Source organism: Aotus nancymaae, unplaced genomic scaffold (assembly GCF_030222135.1).
Source record: "Aotus nancymaae isolate 86718 unplaced genomic scaffold, 86718_ANA_hifiasm-v0.15.2.pri h1tg000009l, whole genome shotgun sequence".
NCBI lineage: Eukaryota > Metazoa > Chordata > Mammalia > Primates > Aotidae > Aotus > Aotus nancymaae.
In genome coordinates, this window is record NW_026988420.1 from 16,056,225 (window position 1) to 16,074,304 (window position 18,080).

At 40.9% G+C, this 18,080-nt stretch overlaps 1 protein-coding gene and 1 pseudogene across 5 annotated transcripts in view; one reads left to right on the plus strand and one right to left on the minus strand.

Annotated features, from left to right (window-relative positions):
• Positions 1 to 18,080, plus strand: part of WDFY2 (WD repeat and FYVE domain containing 2) — a 197,072-nt gene that overhangs the window by 47,814 nt on the left and 131,178 nt on the right. The window lies entirely within an intron of this gene.
• Positions 5,252 to 5,599, minus strand: LOC105726656 (small ribosomal subunit protein eS26-like; annotated as a pseudogene).

The following is an 18,080-nucleotide window of genomic DNA, read 5'->3' on the forward strand; positions in this document are numbered from 1 at the left end:
GTGTGTGTGTGTGTGTGTGTGTGTGTGTGTGTGTGTGTATTTTTAGTACAGACGGGGTTTTACCACGTTGGCCAGGATGGTCTCCAACTCCTAACCTCAGGTGATCCGCCTGCCTCGACCTCCCAAAGTGCTGAGATTACAGGTGTGCCCCCCTTCCCCCACCGTCTGGGTCCATAGTTCTTGTCTCATGTTCAGAAGGAATGAGGTATGCGGACAAGTGGATGGTGAGCAAGACGAAGAGGTGCTTTATGCAACAGAACAGCTCGGAGGAGACCTGCAGTAGGTAGCTCCTCTCCACTTTAAGGTCAGCGTGTCATCTGCTTAGCTCTCAGCAGAGGAGACCTACAGCGGGTAACTCCTCTCCACAGGCAGGTCGCCCAGTTACCTGCCCGAATCCAGGGGGCTTTTATGGGCTTCAGAGAGGAGGAAGTACATGCTGATTGGTCCATGGGCAGCAATGGGCAGACCCAGAAAAAGCACCATAAGTTCTCACTCTGGGTCGGACTCCACCTAGAACTGGCAGCCTGGCCCCAGGCTTCGGGCCATCTCTGGGTTGAAGGTGGGGTTTCACTGGGGACCCGCCCCTTTCTGCCCAGGAACCTGTCCGCCTCCTGGCATCAACAGGCTGTCCACGGCACCCAGGCTGTTCGTACTGAGAGGTACCTGCAGGGCTGAGCTGAGCCGCCCTCAGCCCCCACTGGGCTCCTTTCCAGTGCCTAAAGTTTCAGAGGGGGCCGAGGCGGCATTGGGGGTGCTGGTGTGTCAGTGCTGCCCCAAGTGCATGCACACCCGGCCATGTCACGGCGGTGCCCAGGCTTGGCTTCAACTTTGTTCTGAAATCAGAGCAGATGCCGGGGGCTGGGAGAGGCCAGGGCCCTTTTGAGCCTATGTGGACAGCAGGGCTTCCCAGGCCCTTGAGAGTGCAGGGATGCCTGGGTCTGGAGCTTCAGCTGGGTGGCTGCAGCTGCACCCGGGAGCACGGGGTTTCCTTATCGCCAACTGCGTAGGGGCAGGGTTTCTTCTGCCTGTTACCTGCTCTCGTTGGCCCCACAGAGCAAGCAATCCTGGCGGCACCTCCTCTGCTGCAGCGGGCGTCTTCCCAGTGACCCCTCCAGACGGCTGCAGGGGCGGCTGCCATCAGAAGAAGAAAAGGCAGGTTGAGCTAATGAGCCCTTGATGCATCACAGATGCCAATTGGCTGCTTTACTCTGCAAGTCATGTTTAACTGAATGAGATTTTCTAACAGGTAGAATTTCAATGTCTAAAAAGGCCTTTAGAAACCTATTGACCAGCATTTAAAAAATAGTGTCATAACTTTAGGATTGACCAGCAGACTAAATTCTTCCAGAGTTTAGACCTCTTCTGAAGACATATTTGTGTGCTCTGTGGGACTTTGCTGTTTCTGTGATCCATTCTGATGGTTTAAAACTGTACATTGACAGTTTCCTTGTGTGTGAAATGAAGAGTTTGATTAGATTATTTGTCAGGTCCCCTTCAATTTTGAAATTGAAATTCTGAGACCCACATTTTTAGTTTTAAGCTATGGAGAAGACAGTCTTGGAAAATGCCTGTGAACTAAAGGATTAGCGATACTCCTCACGTGGAAAGTCTCTCAAGCTGTTTTCTGTCTTCAGTGAGGAAGGCTAAGAGAGGAAGACCATGAAGCACACCAAACGGATAGTGCCGGTTTCTCCTAGCCTGCCTTGGTCTCTAAACGTTCATGTAGATAAATTACAGTAGACTTAGAAATGCAGATGGTTACTGGTATTAATTAGATACCTAAAAGAATTTTAAGTCCTTGGAAATTGATATAACCATGGATTTGTTTTAATATTATGTTTATGAAGTATGGTATATGAAAAGAGGATGTTATTTGAGTTGATTTTAATTTTCTCAGTTTAATATGACTTTGGAAGAGGTTCTTCACTACAAAATGCTCTATTTTTACTTTCTCTATAAGGGTTGTATTCAGTAACGTAAATGAAATAAAGGTGTGTGAAAAGCTCTGTGAACTGTTCTATACAAGCATTGCACTCTACATGGAGGATAATCTTTAACATCATGAGCTTCCTTTTTATACAGAACTGTGTGTGTGATGGAGAATTTAAAAACCTCGTACAACAAATCAACTTGAAAGAATTCTAATTGGAAAACACAAAGAAAGTACCTATGTCTTTGTGGCCAAGGGGTAATTGAACCTTTTTGTTTTCTTCAGTAAGATTTCTCTTTAGTTCTTTGATTTTTTTTTTGTTTTTTTTTTTTGTTTTTTTTTTTGGTTAATACGTGTATTACATCTGAAAAACATGGAAAGTACAGAAACAGTATGTGAAGCAGGAGGTATGAAACCACTCATGATCCCACAGTCTAGGAGCAACCACCGTTAACATGTTTCCTAACTTTTTTTTTGTTGATCTTAGTATAGTTAAAATCATTTTATTTACACAGTCTTATAAACCTTGTGTTCACTTAACATAATGTCTCTAGCACACTGATAATGATAGAGCAGAAATATGGAGCCTAGCCATTCAAGACATTGAGTTACTGAATCAGCCTGGAACTACCTTCTAGTCCTTTTGTTTAAGTCAGACCCTTTTTGTTTAAATCACTGAAGTTGGGTATTGTTATTTGCAGCCCAAATCTTCTTAAACTGAGACACTATCTTGAATTTCTTATTTATTCTCATGTATGATTTCTTACTTTTACAGCATGTGAATGTAGAGTAAATTTCTGCAAGTAGAATTTCTAAGTCACAGATTATATACTTTATTTTTTTTATTTCTGATGACTTATTTTCCTGTTAGCTCATCATAAAACTTAAAAATTCTTATTTTAGTGATTTTTTTTGTGTGTGTTTTAAACTGGTAGAGTTTCCTTCCTTTTTTTCTTTAATGTTTGGGTCACCACAATGTGCAACATTATTTCTTTCTTTATGCATACTTTTTGAGTAACTATATGTGTGGCACTTTTGCACACATTGCCTCATTTAATTACCCAGTAAGATGGGTGATATTTTGCTCTTTCACCCAGTTTATGAGGGTTTCTCTTTTATAGGAGTATTTAACACATTAGTGTTTACTGAATGTTTGATCTTAACACTTGGCCTTTTGTGTTATGTTTTCAAATTATTATGCTTTCTGATTATTTCCTAATTTTATTGAATTTTTCTTTAAATTTTTCAAGTTTTCCTTTTTTTTTTTTAATTTTCTTTTTTATTGAGACGGAGTGTTTCGCTCTTGTCACCCAGGCAGGAGTACAATGGCGTGATCTTGGCTCACTGCAGTGTCTGCCTCCTGGGTTCAAGCGATTCTCCTGCCTCAGCCTCCCAAGTAGCTGGGATTATGGGTGTGTGCCACCATGCCTGGCTAATTTTTGTATTTTTAGTAGAGACAGGGTTTCACCATGTTGGCCAGGTTGGTCTTGAACTTCTGACCTCAGGTGATCTGCCTGCCTCAGCCTCCCAAAGTGCTGGGATTACAGGCATGAGCCACTGTGCCTGGCAAGTTTTTCTTTTTTTTAATGGAAAGAAAACAAGCTGTGCCTGGTGGCTCACACCTGTACTCTCAGCACTTAGGGAGGCCGAGGTGGGAGGATCACTTGAGCCCAGGAGTTCAAGACCAGTCTGGGCAAGACGGAGAAATCCCATCTCTACAAAAGATGAAAAAATTAGCTGGGTGTGGTGGCTTGTGCCTGTAGTCCCAGCTACTTGAGAGACTGAGGTGGGAGGATCACTTGAGATTAGGAATTCTAGTCAGCAGTGGGCCATGATGGTGTCACTGCACTGCAGCCTGGGAGATGAAGCAAAACCCTGTCTCTTAAAAAAATAAATTATAAAGAAGGAAAACAGTTCTCTTTGTGACTTGGAAGTTATATGTCCAAGTTTTGTTCTTGTGGGTAATTTAAAATTTGAACTTACTTGTTTATCATTAGAACAGTGTCTGTGGAGTTCCCCTAAGCCATATGGTCACTTCAGGACATTTTCTTCTTTCCTTCTCCTTACCTTCTAAATTTTGTTGAAATGAGAAATATTTGTTCATTTTTTTTTTTTTTTTTACATTATGCTCCTTCAAGCATGCTTACTGAATATTTGCATTATGATTTCAACACTGACACATTATTTAGACCCCTCTAGTTTTGTTTTAATTTCTTGTGGAGACGAGGATCTTGCCTTATTGCCCAGGCTGGTTTTGAACTACAGGGCTCAAGCAGTCCTCCCATCTCAGCCTCCCAAAGTACTGGGATTACAGGCATGAGACACTGCAGCCGGCCTAGACCTCTCTAGTTTTGTTAGCTTTATTGCTCACTGCTGTTTCTCTTATACTTCTATATATCTTTTACTTTCTTGAGTTTTTTATTCTATTTTTTCAGTTGATTATATATCTTCCCTTCCTTAAGAATATTTCTGCAGATATGGTATGTGGAAATATACTTTTGAGTCCTTCTCTTTATATTATTTCTTCTGCTTTATAGTAATAATAATTATAGTATTCATAATTTATCTAAATTTAGAATTTGTGTGTCATAGACTTATCCTTTCAGAGTCCTATAAATCTTACTCCATTGTGTTTTAACACTTAGTATGGTAGATGAGAAACCCAATGTTTGTCTCATTCATGTTCCTTTTAATTTTTTTAATCTTGGTAGAGGAGCAGATGTCTATTGGACTGTTTTTCTCTCTGACATTCCAAAACTCTCCTGGGATGAGCATGGTTCTTTTGTGATTAATTCTGCCAAGCTCTGAATGAATAATTTTATTCTAGAAAAGTCCGTTTAAGTTCTTTTTTCCCCCCCATTATTTACTTATTACTTTTTCTTTACTTAAATATTTCTTTTTTCTGTTTTGTTTTATCTTTCTGGAATTCCTATTAGACACAGATTTGATCTTCTGGATCTATCATTCAGGCGCTATCTATGTGTTTCAGTCATGATTTTCCATTTTCCGTTGTTTTCTTGTGAGTTCTGGGAGATGTTGTGGAGCAGGTCTTTCAGGTTCCCATTTGGTTTTCTGCAGGAGCCAGTCTGCATCTCAGTGCATCTCTTCTTTAAAAGCTTACCTGTTTCACTTTTTACTTTCATATGCTATGTTCTGTTGCTCCTTTTTCATCTTTCTTCATAATAACTTTTGTGTCAGTGATGCAGATAGAAAAGTTTAAATCTCACTGAGAATACAAATTTTATTTATTGTTTAAGTACATTTTCCATTTTATTTTTCTCCAGAGCATAGTCCATCTTCAGTCTTTAAGGACTCAGCTTCTTATGTAGGTTTTGGTGGGGGTCGTGGGGCAGCACTTGCAGGTCTAAATTGGGGTAGGGTTGTTTGGTCCTTGAGAGTTTCACAAGATCGATTCCTGACTACTTTGTTATTAATCGCACAACTTACACAGTAATGTAGCTTCACATACAGCTTGGGAAGCACATAGGCATCGAAGACGCTTGCTTCAGAAATGTCCCTGATTGCTGTGGCCTCCACTGTGTTTCCAGTGACGAATTTCTTAATGGCCTTGTCTTTGGGCACGCATCAGGCACGGTTTGTGCAGCGAATAGGCTGCACGTGGCCGAGGCCCTTTTTGGCACGACCATCATTCCTTCTTTTCTTTGTCATCTTGGAGATATGGACCAGAGAGAGCAAGAATACATATTTTAAAGTGTGCAAACTTTTTTTGTTTCTTGCAGTTACCCTAATTATTCCAAATTTTTCACTTCACCTAAAATACTGGGTCTTTCCCCTGTCTAGTTTGCTAGTTTCTCTTTTCACTCATCTGCCAAGTAGGTCTAATTTGTTCATTATTGGTAACTGAAATATGCTTTGTCAGAGGCTGAGTAGGTCATTATTCAGTTCTTTTCATTCCAGGCAAAAATAGGAGAAAAATTAGATTTACTGTGATATTTTTTATCTGCAGCTTAGAGTTCTAATTGTTTGTGTGGGGTAGGGTTGAAGCTGTAGGCAGTAGGAAACAACTGCAGGGCAGACTTTGTCTTTGTTCAGGAACAGTGTCCCTTTTGTGTCTGCCTTGGCAGCTCCTGGTCCACTAGGGTAGTTCCCTCTCCTCTGAATAGCTGCCTGGCCTAGGCATCCAGGCAGAAACTCCAGCATGGCTGCTTCTCCAGCACTAGCCTGGCCTCCAACCTCTGCTCCAATCCTGAAGCTGTCCAAGGGCTCTGAATTGAGGATCTTGGTGGACTTGCCACCCCATGTGTAGTAGAGTGATTAAGAGTTTAAGCTTGAGTCTGATCGCCTTTGTGTTTTAGTCTTGGTTTTGCTACTTGAGAACTGTATAACATTGGTCATCTTGTTCACCTTCTGAACCCCAGTTTACTTGTGTGTACAATAATGTTAAAATTTGTTAATGGCTTAAGGCACTTAGTAGGGTATCTGGGTCTCAATAATTGATGAATGGCACAGTTTTGTTGTGGGTGTTCTGGGGGCTGGCTGCTAATTGGCCTCTCCACTCACTTTGCCGTTTGCTAAATCATTGCTGTTGGCCCTTTTCAAGGGGTCACTTTTGTGGATGGGTCACTTATGAAGTAGCCAGTCAGTGGTGGAGACTTTTTCTGTTGAAGTAGTTGGATCATTTTAGCAAGAAATGATGAGGGGAGGGAGTCACATGCATCATCTTGGTTCTAGACCATCACAGGTAATTCTTTAAACCACCTGAAATGTTTGGAACCAAATAAATAAATAGGGCAGCACCTTTTATTGTAAAATTCATTTGTCCCCCCCATTATTTGTATTTATTTTTAATATGCTAATTAGTTTATATGCTTTGGTCTATTTCTGGGTTTTCAGTTCTTTCTCATTGGTTATTCTGTTTAATCTGGTGCACTGCCACACCATTTTAGTCTTTCTTCAGTGACCGGAAAGAAAAGCTGTTAAGAGCGTGGAGTTTGGAGATGGGTTGCCTGGATTTGAATTCTGGCTCCTTTGATTAGTTTCTAAGAGGTTAAGTAAATTACTTACCTAAATTACTTAACTTTTTTTTGCCTCAGTTCATCAGCTCCAAAATGGACATGATAATAATCCCAATTTAGAGGACCACCATAAAGATTAAATCAAATAAATCTCATAAAGTCAATAAAACTGAGCTTGAGAATTACCTGAATTATTACAGGGTTTTAACAACCAAGAACTGATAGTGTAGTCTTGCAAAGCCCTAGAGGTGTTTTTTCAGAAGTAGTGGATGAAAATCTTACTCGTAGGTTCTGTGAGGGCCAGGACCCCATTTTTACTTTCTTTGTGTTCCTAGTATTAGACCTGGTTCATGATAAGTACCCAATATATACTTACCAAACTAAGAAAAAGTTTGGTTCATGATAAGTACCCAATATATACTTACCAAACTAAGAAAAAGTACTTCAGCCTTTTAATACACAAAGATTTTAAAATATATCATGAATCCAGGTAAGAGTCAATTAAGCTTTTGTAAATTTATAATACCTGTCAGTACTTTAAGATTGGAAAAGGCTGGTTTTTTCCCCATATATTCAGTACCAAGAAAGAACTATAGTAGAGCAAGGCAAGTTTTTTGTGAAGACATTTGTTTTTTTTTTTTGTTTTTTTATTTAATTTTTTTTTTTTTATTGCATTTTAGGTTTTGGGGTACATGTGAAGGACATGCAAGATTGTTGCATAGATACACACATGGCAGTGTGATTTGCTGCCTTCCTCCCCGTCACTGTATCTGGCATTTCTCCCCATGCTATCTCTCCCCAACTCCCCACACCCCACTGTCCCTCCCCTGTTTCCCCCCGACAGACCCCAGTGTGTGATGCTTCCCTCCCTGTGTCCATGTGTTCTCATTGTTCAATACCCACCTATGAGCGAGAACATGCAGTGTTTGATTTTGTGTTCTTGTGTCAGTTTGCTAAGAATGATAGTTTCCAGGTTCATCCATGTCCCTACAAAGGACACGAACTCATTGTTTTTTACGGCTGCATAATATTCCATGGTGTATATATGCCACATTTTCCCTGTCCAGTCCGTCATTGATGGGCATTTGGGCTGGTTCCAGATCTTTGCTATTGTAAACTGTGCTGCAATGAACATTCGTGTGCATGTGTCCTTATAGTAGAACGATTTATAATCCTTTGGATATATACCCAGTAATGGGATTGCTGGGTCAACTGGAATTTCTATTTCTAGGTCCTTGAGGAATCGTCACACTGTCTTCCACAATGGTTGAACTAATTTACACTCCCATCAACAGTGTAAAAGTGTTCCTTTTTCTCCACATCCTCTCCAGCATCTGTTGTCTCCAGATTTTTTAATGATCGCCATTCTAACTGGCGTGAAATGGTATCTCAATGCAGTTTTGATTTGCATTTCTCTAATGACCAGTGATGATGAGCATTTTTTCATATGTTTGTTGGCCTCACGTATGTCTTCTTTTGTAAAGTATCTGTTCATATCCTTCGCCCACTTTTGAATGGGCTTGTTTGTTTTTTTCTTGTAAATCTGTTTGAGTTCATGGTAAATTCTGGATATCAGCCCTTTGTCAGATGGGTAGACTGCCAAAATTGTTTCCCATTCTGTTGGTTGCCGATTCACTCTAATGACTGTTTCTTTTGTCATACAGAAGCTGTGGAGTTTGATTAGGTCCCATTTGTCTATTTTGGCTTTTGTTGCCAATGCTTTTGGTGTTTTGGTCATGAAGTCCTTGCCTACGCCTATGTCCTGAATGGTTTTGCCTAGATTTTCTTCTAGGGTTTTTATGGTGTTAGGTCTTATGTTTAAGTCTTTAATCCATCTGGAGTTAATTTTAGTGTAAGATGTCAGGAAGGGGTCCAGTTTCAGCTTTCTGCACATGACTAGCCAGTTTTCCCAACACCATTTATTAAACAGGGAATCCTTTCCCCATTGCTTGTTTTTGTCAGGCTTGTCAAAGATCAGATGGTTGTAGATGTGTTGTGTTGCCTTCAAGGCCTCTGTTCTGTTTCATTGTTCTATATCTCTGTTTTGGTACCAGTACCATGCTGTTTTGATTACTGTTGCCTTGTAGTATAGTTTGAAGTCCAGTAGTGTGATGCCTCCCGCTTTGTTCTTTTTGCTTAGAATTGACTTGGCTATGTGGGCTCTCTTTTGTTTCCATATGAAGTTTAAGGTGCTTTTTTCCAGTTCTGTGAAGAAGGTCATTGGTAGCTTGATGGGGGATAGCGTTGAATCTGTAAATTATTTGGGCAGTATGGCCATTTTCACGATATTGATTCTTCCTAACCATGAACGTGGAATGTTTCTCCATCGGTTTGTGTCCTCTCTTATTTCATTGAGCAGTGGTTTGTAGCTCTCCTTGAAGAGGTCCTTTACATCCTTTGTTAGTTGTATTCCTAGATATTTTATTCTCTTTGTAGCAATTGTGAATGGCAGTTTGTTCTTGATTTGGCTCTCTTTAAGTCTGTTATTGGTGTATCGGAATGCTTGTGATTTTTGCACATTGATTTTGTATCCTGAGACTTTGCTGAAGTTGCTTATCAGTTTCAGGAGATTTTGGGCTGAGATGATGGGGTCTTCTAGATATACAATCATGTCATCTGCAATTAGAGACAATTTGACTTCCTCCTTTCCTATTCGAATACCGTTTATTTCTTTTTCTTGCCTGATTACTCTGGCTAGAACTTCCAGTACTATATTGAATAGGAGTGGTGAGAGAGGGCATCCTTGACTAGTGCCAGATTTCAAAGGGAATGCTTCCAGTTTTTGCCCATTCTGTATGATATTGGCTGTTGGTTTGTCGTAAATAGCTTTTATTATTTTGAGATACATTCCGTCGATACCTAGTTTATTGAGGGTTTTTTGCATAAAGGGCTGTTGAATTTTGTCAAAGGCCTTCTCTGCATCAATTGAGATAATCATGTGGTTTTTGTCTTTGATTCTGTTTATGTGCTGAATTACTCTGTTTATGTGGTAAATTACGTTTATAGACTTCCTTATGTTGAACCAGCCTTGCATCCCCAGGATGAATCCCACTTAATCGTAGTGGATAAGCTTTTTGATGTGCTGTTACAATCGACTTGCCAGTATTTTATTGAAGATTTTTGCACCTATGTTCATCATGGATATTGGCCTGTAGTTTTCTTTTCTTGTTGAGTCTCTGCTGGGTTTTGGTATCAGGATGATGTTGATCTCATAAAATGATTTGGGAAGGATTCCCTCTTTTTGGATTGTTTGGAATAGTTTCAGAAGGAATGGCACCAGCTCCTCTTTGTATGTCTGGTAGAATTTGGCTGTGAAGCCATCTGGACCTGAGCTTTTTTTTGGGTGGTAGGCTCTTAATTGCTGCCTCGACTTCAGACCTTGTTATTGGTCTATTCAGGGTTTCGACTTCTTCCTGGTTTAGGCTTGGGAGGATGCAAGTATCCAGGAATTTATCCATTTCTTCCAGGTTTACTAATTTATGTGCTTAGAGTTATTTGTAATAATCTCTGATGATGGTTTGAACTTCTGTTGAATCTGTGGTAATATCCCCTTTATCGTTTTTTATTGCATCTATTTGATTATTCTCTCTTTTCTTTTTATTAATCTGGCTAGTGGTCTGTCTAGTTTGTTGATCTTTTCAAAAAACGACCTCCTGGATTTGTTTATTTTTTCGAAGGGTTTTTTTTGTCTCTATCTCCTTCAGTTCTGCTCTGATGTTAGTTATTTCTTGTCTTCTGCTAGGTTTTGAGTTTTTTTTATCTTGCTCCTCTAGCTCTTTCAATTTTGACAATAGGGTGTCGATTTTATATCTCTCCTTGCTTCTCATGTGGGCACTTATTGCTATGTATTTTCCTCTAGAGACTGCTTTAAATGTGTCCCAGAGATTCTGGTATGTTTTGTCTTCGTTCTTGTCAGTTTCGAAGAACATCTTTATTTCTGCCTTCATTTCATTGTCTATCCAGTCAGCATTCAAGAGCCAGTTGTTCAGTTTCCATGAAGCTGTGCGGTTCTGAGTTAGTTTCTGAATTCTGAGTTCTAACTTGATTGCGCTGTGGTCTGAGAGACTGTTTGATATGATTTCCGTTCTTTTGCATTTGCTGGGTAGTGATTTACTTCCAATTATGTGGTCAATTTTAGAGTAGGTGCGATGTGGTGCTGAGAAGAATGTATATTCTGTGGATTTGGGGTGGAGAGTTCTGTAAATGTCTATTAGGTTTGCTTGTTCCAGGTCTGAGTTCAAGTCCTGGATATCCTTGTTAATTTTCTGTCTCGTTGATCTGTCTAATATTGACAATGGGGTGTTAAAGTCTCCCACTATTATTGTGTGGGAGTCTAAGTCTCTTTGTAAGTCATTAAGAACTTACCTTATGTATCTGGGTGCTCCTGTATTGGGTGCGTATATATTTAGGATTGTTAGCTCTTCTTGTTGCATTGATCCTTTTACCATTATGTAATGTCCTTCTTTGTCTCTTTTGATCTATGTTGCTTTAAAGTCTATTTTATCAGAGATGAGAATTGCAACTCCTGCTTTTTTTTGCTTTCCATTTGCTTGGTAAATCTTCCTCCATCCCTTTATTTTGAGCCTTTGTGTATCCTTGCATGTGAGATGGGTTTCCTGGATACAGCACACGGATGGGTTTTGGCTTTTATCCAATTTGCCAGTCTGTGTCTTTTGATTGGGGCATTTAGCACATTTACATTTAGGGTGAATATTGTTATATGTGAATTTGATCTTGCCATTTTGATGCTAGCTGGTTGTTTTGCCCATTTGTTGATGCAGTTTCTTCATTTTGTTGATGCTCTTTACCATTTGGTATGTTTTTGGAGTGGCTGGTACTGGTTGTTCCTTTCTATGTCTAGTGCCTCTTTCAGGAGCTCTTGTAAAGCAGGCCTGGTGGTGATGAAATCTCTGAGTACTTGCTTGTTTGCAAATGATTTTATTTTTCCTTCACTTATGAAGCTTAGTTTGGCTGGATATGAAATTCTGGGTTGAAAGTTCTTTTCTTTAAGGATGTTGAATATTGGCCCCTACTCTCTTCTGGCTTGTAGGGTTTCTGCTGAGAGATCTGCTCTGAGTCTGATGGGCTTCCCTTTGTTGGTAACCCGACCTTTCTCTCTGGCTGCCCTTAGCATTTTGTCCTTCATTTCAACCCTGGTGAATCTGACGATTATGTGCCTTGGGGTTGCTCTTCTTGAGGAATATCTTTGTGGTGTTCTCTGTATTTCCTGGACTTGAATATTGGCCTGCCTTGCTAGCTTGGGGAAGTTTTCCTGGATAATATCCTGAAGAGTATTTTCCAGCTTGGATTCATTCTCTTCGTCACATTCGGGTACACCTATCAAACGTAGATTAGGTCTTTTTACATAGTCTCATATTTCTTGTTGACTTTGTTCATTCCTTTTTACCCTGTTTTCTCTAATCTTGCCTTCTGTTTTATTTCATTGAGTTGGTCTTCGACCTCTGATATCCTTTCTTCTGCTTGGTCAATTCGGCTGTTGAAACTTGTGCATGCTTCACGAAGTTCTCGTGTTGTGTTTTTCAGCTCCATCAATTCACTCATATTCCTCTCTAAGTTGTCCATTCTCGTTAGCATTTCGTCAAATCTTTTTTCAAGGTTCTTAGTTTCTTTGCATTGGGTTAGAACATGTTCTTTTAGCTCACGGAAGTTTCTTATTACCCACCTTCTGAAGCCTGATTCTGTCATTTCATCACACTCATTCTCCATCCAGTCTTGTTCCCTTGCTGGTGAGGCGTTGTGATCCCTTGTAGGAGGAGAGGCGTTCTGGTTTCAGGTGTTTTCATCCTTTTTGCGCTGGTTTCTTCCCATCTTTGTGGATTTATCCACCTGTCATCTTTGTAGTTTTTGGCTTTCAGATTGGGTCTCTGAGTGGATGTCCAGTTTGTTGATGATGAAGTTATTTCTTTCTGTTTCCTAGTTTTCTTTCTAACAGTCTGGCCCCTCTGCTGTAGGACTGCTGAGGTCCACTCCAGGCCCTGCTTGCCTGGGGATCACCTGCAGCAGCTGCAGAACAGTAAGGGTTGCTGCCAGTTTCTTCTTCTGCTATCTTTGTCCCAGAAGGCTACCCACCAGATGTCAGTCTGAGCTCTCCTTCATGAGGTGACTCTTTGGATATACAGGGGTCAGGGAGCTGCTTGAGGAGACAGTGTGTCCTTTATAGGAGCTCAAGTGCTGAGCTGTGAGCTCCGTTGTTCATTTAGAGCTGCTGGGCAGGTACGTTTAAGTCTGCTGCAGCAGAACTCATAAACCGCCCCCCCTTTTTTTTCCCCAGGTGCTCTGTCCCAGGGATTTAGAACTTTATTTATGAGTTTCTGTTGTGCTGCTGCCTTTTTTCAGGGCTGCCCTGCCCAGTGAGGAGGCAGCCTAGTCACTGTCTGCCTGCAGAGGTTTTGCTGAGCTGCTGTGGGCTCCGCCCAGCTGCCGTGTGAACTTCCATGCAGTCCTGTTTATACGGATGTAGTTAGAACTGCCTCAGCAATGGCGACCCACCTCTATAATGGCAGACTCTCTGTAATGGCAGGCTGACTCAGCAATGGCAAACTACCTCCATAGTGGTGGACTGTCTCGGTAATGGCGGACGCCCCTCCCCCACAGAGCTGGACCGTCCCAGGTTCCGCTGTGCTTGCTTTGAAACTCTCAATGCAGAGCGTTTCAGATTGCTGTTTTTTTTGTGGGGGTGCTGTTTTTTTGTGGGTGATCAAGCCAAGCCTGATCACCTGGCTCCCTGCCTCAGAGCCTTTTTTTTTTTTTTGGTTGAACAGTCCACTGTCTCCCAGGTGTTCCAGTCACCTGTTGATAAAGCGCCAGGATCTTTGTGATTTCCCGTGCAGCGACCCACTGCAGCGGCTAAAACAGCGGCACTGAGATTCGTGGTACTTTTTTGCCCAGGAATCTCCTGGCCTGGCTCCCTGTTTCAGTCCCCTTTTTAATCAGATGAATGGGTGACTCTGCCTTCCCGGAGCTCCAATCACCAGCTAAAACGGCATCCGGACCATGTATTTTGTATGGAGAACTGCTGCGCCAGCCAAAACAGCTACGCTGGCAAAAAACAGCCACGCCGGCGACCCGTGGGGCTCCTCCGCCTGGGAATCTCCTGGTCTGTGGGCAATAAAAATCTGTTTGAAAATGCGGCATCCACTCATCCTCCGTGCTTTCACTGGGAGCTGCAATCCTGAGCTGCTCCTAATCGGCCATCTTGGATCCCTCTTGTGAAGACATTTGTTTATTGATCGAAGCAATAGGGTGCATCATGGTTGGGTTAAGTGGATTTTATCTAAAAGTCAAAGTTGGACAAGAGGGAAGGGACGAATCCAGAGTCCCCCCAAAAGGAAGCTCTAAACATTTTATTTATTTTTTAATTTTATTTTTTTGGGATGGAGTCTTGCTCTCTCTCCCAGGCTGGAGTGCAGTGGCGTGCTCTCAGCTCACTGCAACCTCCACTTCCCGGGTTCAAGGGATTCTCCTGCCTCAGCCTCCGAAGTAGCTGGAATTACAGGCATGCACCACCGTGCCCAGCTAATTTTTGTATTTTTAGTAGACACAGGGTTTCACCATATTGGCCAGGCTGGTCTCAAATTCCCCACCTTCAGAAATCCACCCATCTCAGCCTCCCAAAGTGCTGGGATTACAGGCTTGAGCTACTGTGTCCTGCAGGAAGTCATAAACCTTTTAAATGGCAAAGTTGAGAGAGAAATTATGAAGTGATCATCATTTTTCATGCCAGCCTGTGAAGAACAGCAGCTTTGTGTAATTGAGAGAATTTCACAGAACAGCATGTATTTTGTCTTTTGTACCTTGAGGCATAAATTAGATGTGATCAAATCCAGATCTAACTAATGCACTCTGCAAGGTGCTGTAAATGCCTATAAGGCATTTTCCTTGGCTTCCTGTCTTCTGTTTTCTAAATAGTGAAAACTTTTCACCAGACTTCCTCCATTTCACCTTTTTTCCTCCAATTCTGGTTTCTTCCTCTCTCTGAGCATTCAGACACCTTCAGAAATAGTCTCATGATAAGGCTTAGGCTTTTGAGTCAGACTGCATGGAGGAACTCCTGGTTCTTTTTTTCCCTGTGATTTGGGAGACAGACAGGTGAGGGTCTCCACACTACAGTCCCTCACTTTTAAAGGGAAAGTGAAAACAGGATCTCCCTTCCTCCTAGAACTTTTGTGAGTATTAAATGATATAAAGCAAATAAAACACAACGTATCTGAAAATAACAAATGCTCAGTATGTTATTATTCCTTCTGCTATTATTACTTAATTTTCCCAACTAGTGGAAGGAAAACTGGCAGCTTTACTCTAACCATACCCTCATTCCCCATTTGTCTTCTGGTATCCCTGTATCTGGGCAGTGCCAAAGTGTAATTCCCTTCTCAGACTACGGAAACACTTACATATACTTTAACCTGACTTGACTCTCTTAATGGATGGAATGCCCACCAGAAGTTTCCTCATCTGTTTTTTCAGCATGCTGGGTGCATGCTTCCTTTACATGTATCAGGAATCCCAACAATGATCTGTTAGGCAATTGGTGATGTTTCTTGAAAGATTTTGTTTTTTGCTGAGTTGTGTTCATTTTCAGGTCAATGAGTCTATTAGCTTCAGCTACCTCTGTAACACACATTTATACATGCAGACTTGTAGTTCACACGCTGGCACACACTGATTTGTAAACACGCTTTAGACTATAAAATTCCTCCTTTTACAATTGTCTTAGTTATCTTGGTCATGGTTAACTGGTTATTATCAAAATAGGCCTGTAGGCTATGATCAACCCTCAGTTAACCTGGGAAGTACCAGTTCTAGCAGAGAGGCAAAGAGGGAATTGACCTTGACCCATTAAGGCATGATGGAAAACAGCCAGTCCTTGGGCTTCGTAATAAGACAAGTCTTTTTAGACAGAAAGCAAAATCATTGCAGCAACTACCCAGGGTCAGTTATGGGAAGTACTAACAAGACTCCGCAAAGTATATTTGCCTGAGGCAAAGGATACAATACAGTGGGGGGAAAGAAAACAAGGCAAACATCCAGGAGGTCTGGGATATTCCAGGTCCTCTGTTATTTGACAGAATGCTCTTTGTCTTTGGATCATGATCCATCTAGATACATGTGAATGAGATCACTTGGCCTAGACAAATAGGTCAATGGAACAGGATAGAGTCCAGAAAGAGATCCGCATATACAGGGTCACTTGATTTTTGACCAAAGAGCAAAGGCAACTCGGTGGAGAAAGAGTAGTCTTTTCAACAAATGGTGCTGAAACAATTGGATACCCACATGTGAAAAAATGAACTTTGATCCATACCTCATACCACATGCGGAAATGAATAAATACAAAGCAGATCATAGACTTCAGTGTAAAACTTCAAATTATATAACTTCTGGAAGAAACACCAGACAAAATATTTGTGATTAGAATCTGCATTTTAACAAAATCCCTAGGTTATTATTATGCACATTAAAATTTGAAAAGGACTGCCCTGCCCTATAAGGTGTATTAGTTTTGCAGGTGAAAACTGGGGATGGAGGAGGAAGAGTTGCCTCAGCAGGAGGTCAGCATCTGCAGGGACATAAACGTATGATGTAGTTGGGGCAGGGGTTTCATTGAACAAGTTCATGCAAAAGTTTTTACCAGTGTGCAGTGGAATTTTTTAAAAAGGAGATGGGGCAATGCAATGAGCATTTTATTTCTAGAATTAAATTTCTTCGTGTTTTAAAATGATATGTTTTTCTTTTTGTAAAATGAAAGTACTAGTAAATTGTAAACTTTTTGTTTAAAATCATTTTTAAAAAAAATTTTTTGGCAAATGAAAAGTTGGCAACCCTGCGCTTCACTCTCTACCCTTTTAGTTGTTTTTGTTAGTTTTTCCTGACCTATGAGATCCAAATGTTTGTCAGCTACCATGTTAGAGAACTGAGTGTTACAGGAAAGAGGTCCCAATCCAGACCCCAAGAGAGGGTTCTTGGATCTTGTGCAACAAAGAATTCAGGATGAGTCCATAGTGCAAAGCAAAAGCAAGTTTATTAAGAAAGTAAAGTGGTGAAAGAGTAGCCACTCCATAGATAGAGTAGGGCATTCCTGAAAGTAAGAGGAGGAACACGTCTACCCTAGGTATGGTGCTTGTATATATAGGATAAAAAAGATTATGGGGAGATGTGCTCTGCTGACAAGGATTTGTGATAAAGGATTAATTGTCTTAATTACTATATTTTGCAAGAATTGATATTATTATCTTTAAAGGAAAATTAGGAATGCTTTTGTTCTCAAGATATTGGGATATTAGGACACTCCCAAGTCTGGGTCTGTTTAGTAATCATTATCAGTTTGTTCCCTTAACCATAAACATCTAGAGGCCAGGAATACCTAACTTTCTGGAAATGTAGCCCAGCAAATGCCAGTCTCATTTTCCTAGCCCTCACTCAAGATGGAGTCACTTTGCTTCGAATGCCTCTGACAAGAGTAGTTTAGTAGAGTATGGGGCCAGCGTTGGGCAGCTAGGGTGGATAGGGCCAGAGAAGCAGACAGAGGTCAGCTCTTGGAAGGCCTGGTAAACTATACAGAGTTGGACATGGTCCTCAAATCTTTGAAGGTTCTGACATAATTAGATTTGGATTTTAGAAAGATGACTAAAGTGACTGGGTGAAGAAGGGATCAGAGAAGGATGAAATAGGAGTAAAGAGACCAGCTAGGATGCTCCTGGGGGTGGGGTATTAATGAGAGTGTGAACAAGGCAGTATAGATAGCAAAGAAGACAGATTTTAGTCACATTAAGGAGGTAGAATTTGACAGAGCTGAGCAACCTTTTGGATGGAAGAGATAACTTTATATTATTTAAATTATTCTCTGACTTTAAATTTTGGTGAATTTAGTATTCCCAAATAAGTACAAGTGAGTACATTTCTTAAAACTTAAATGGATTGATTTAAATGACTGTAGGGTGATTGAGCTTCTGTGCAGTGTAGTCCCTCAAAGACTAAACTCATTAAAATGAGATCTGAGGGTTAATCCATTTGCACACATCAGTACCCATTCATGAAAAGCTATACTGTGTGAGTCGGAAAATGCTGATTTCATTCATTTTATTACCTATATAACTCCTTGGGAGTATGCTGGCTAGTAAAAGTATTGGGCACTGCTAAGCTTTTTGGATTCT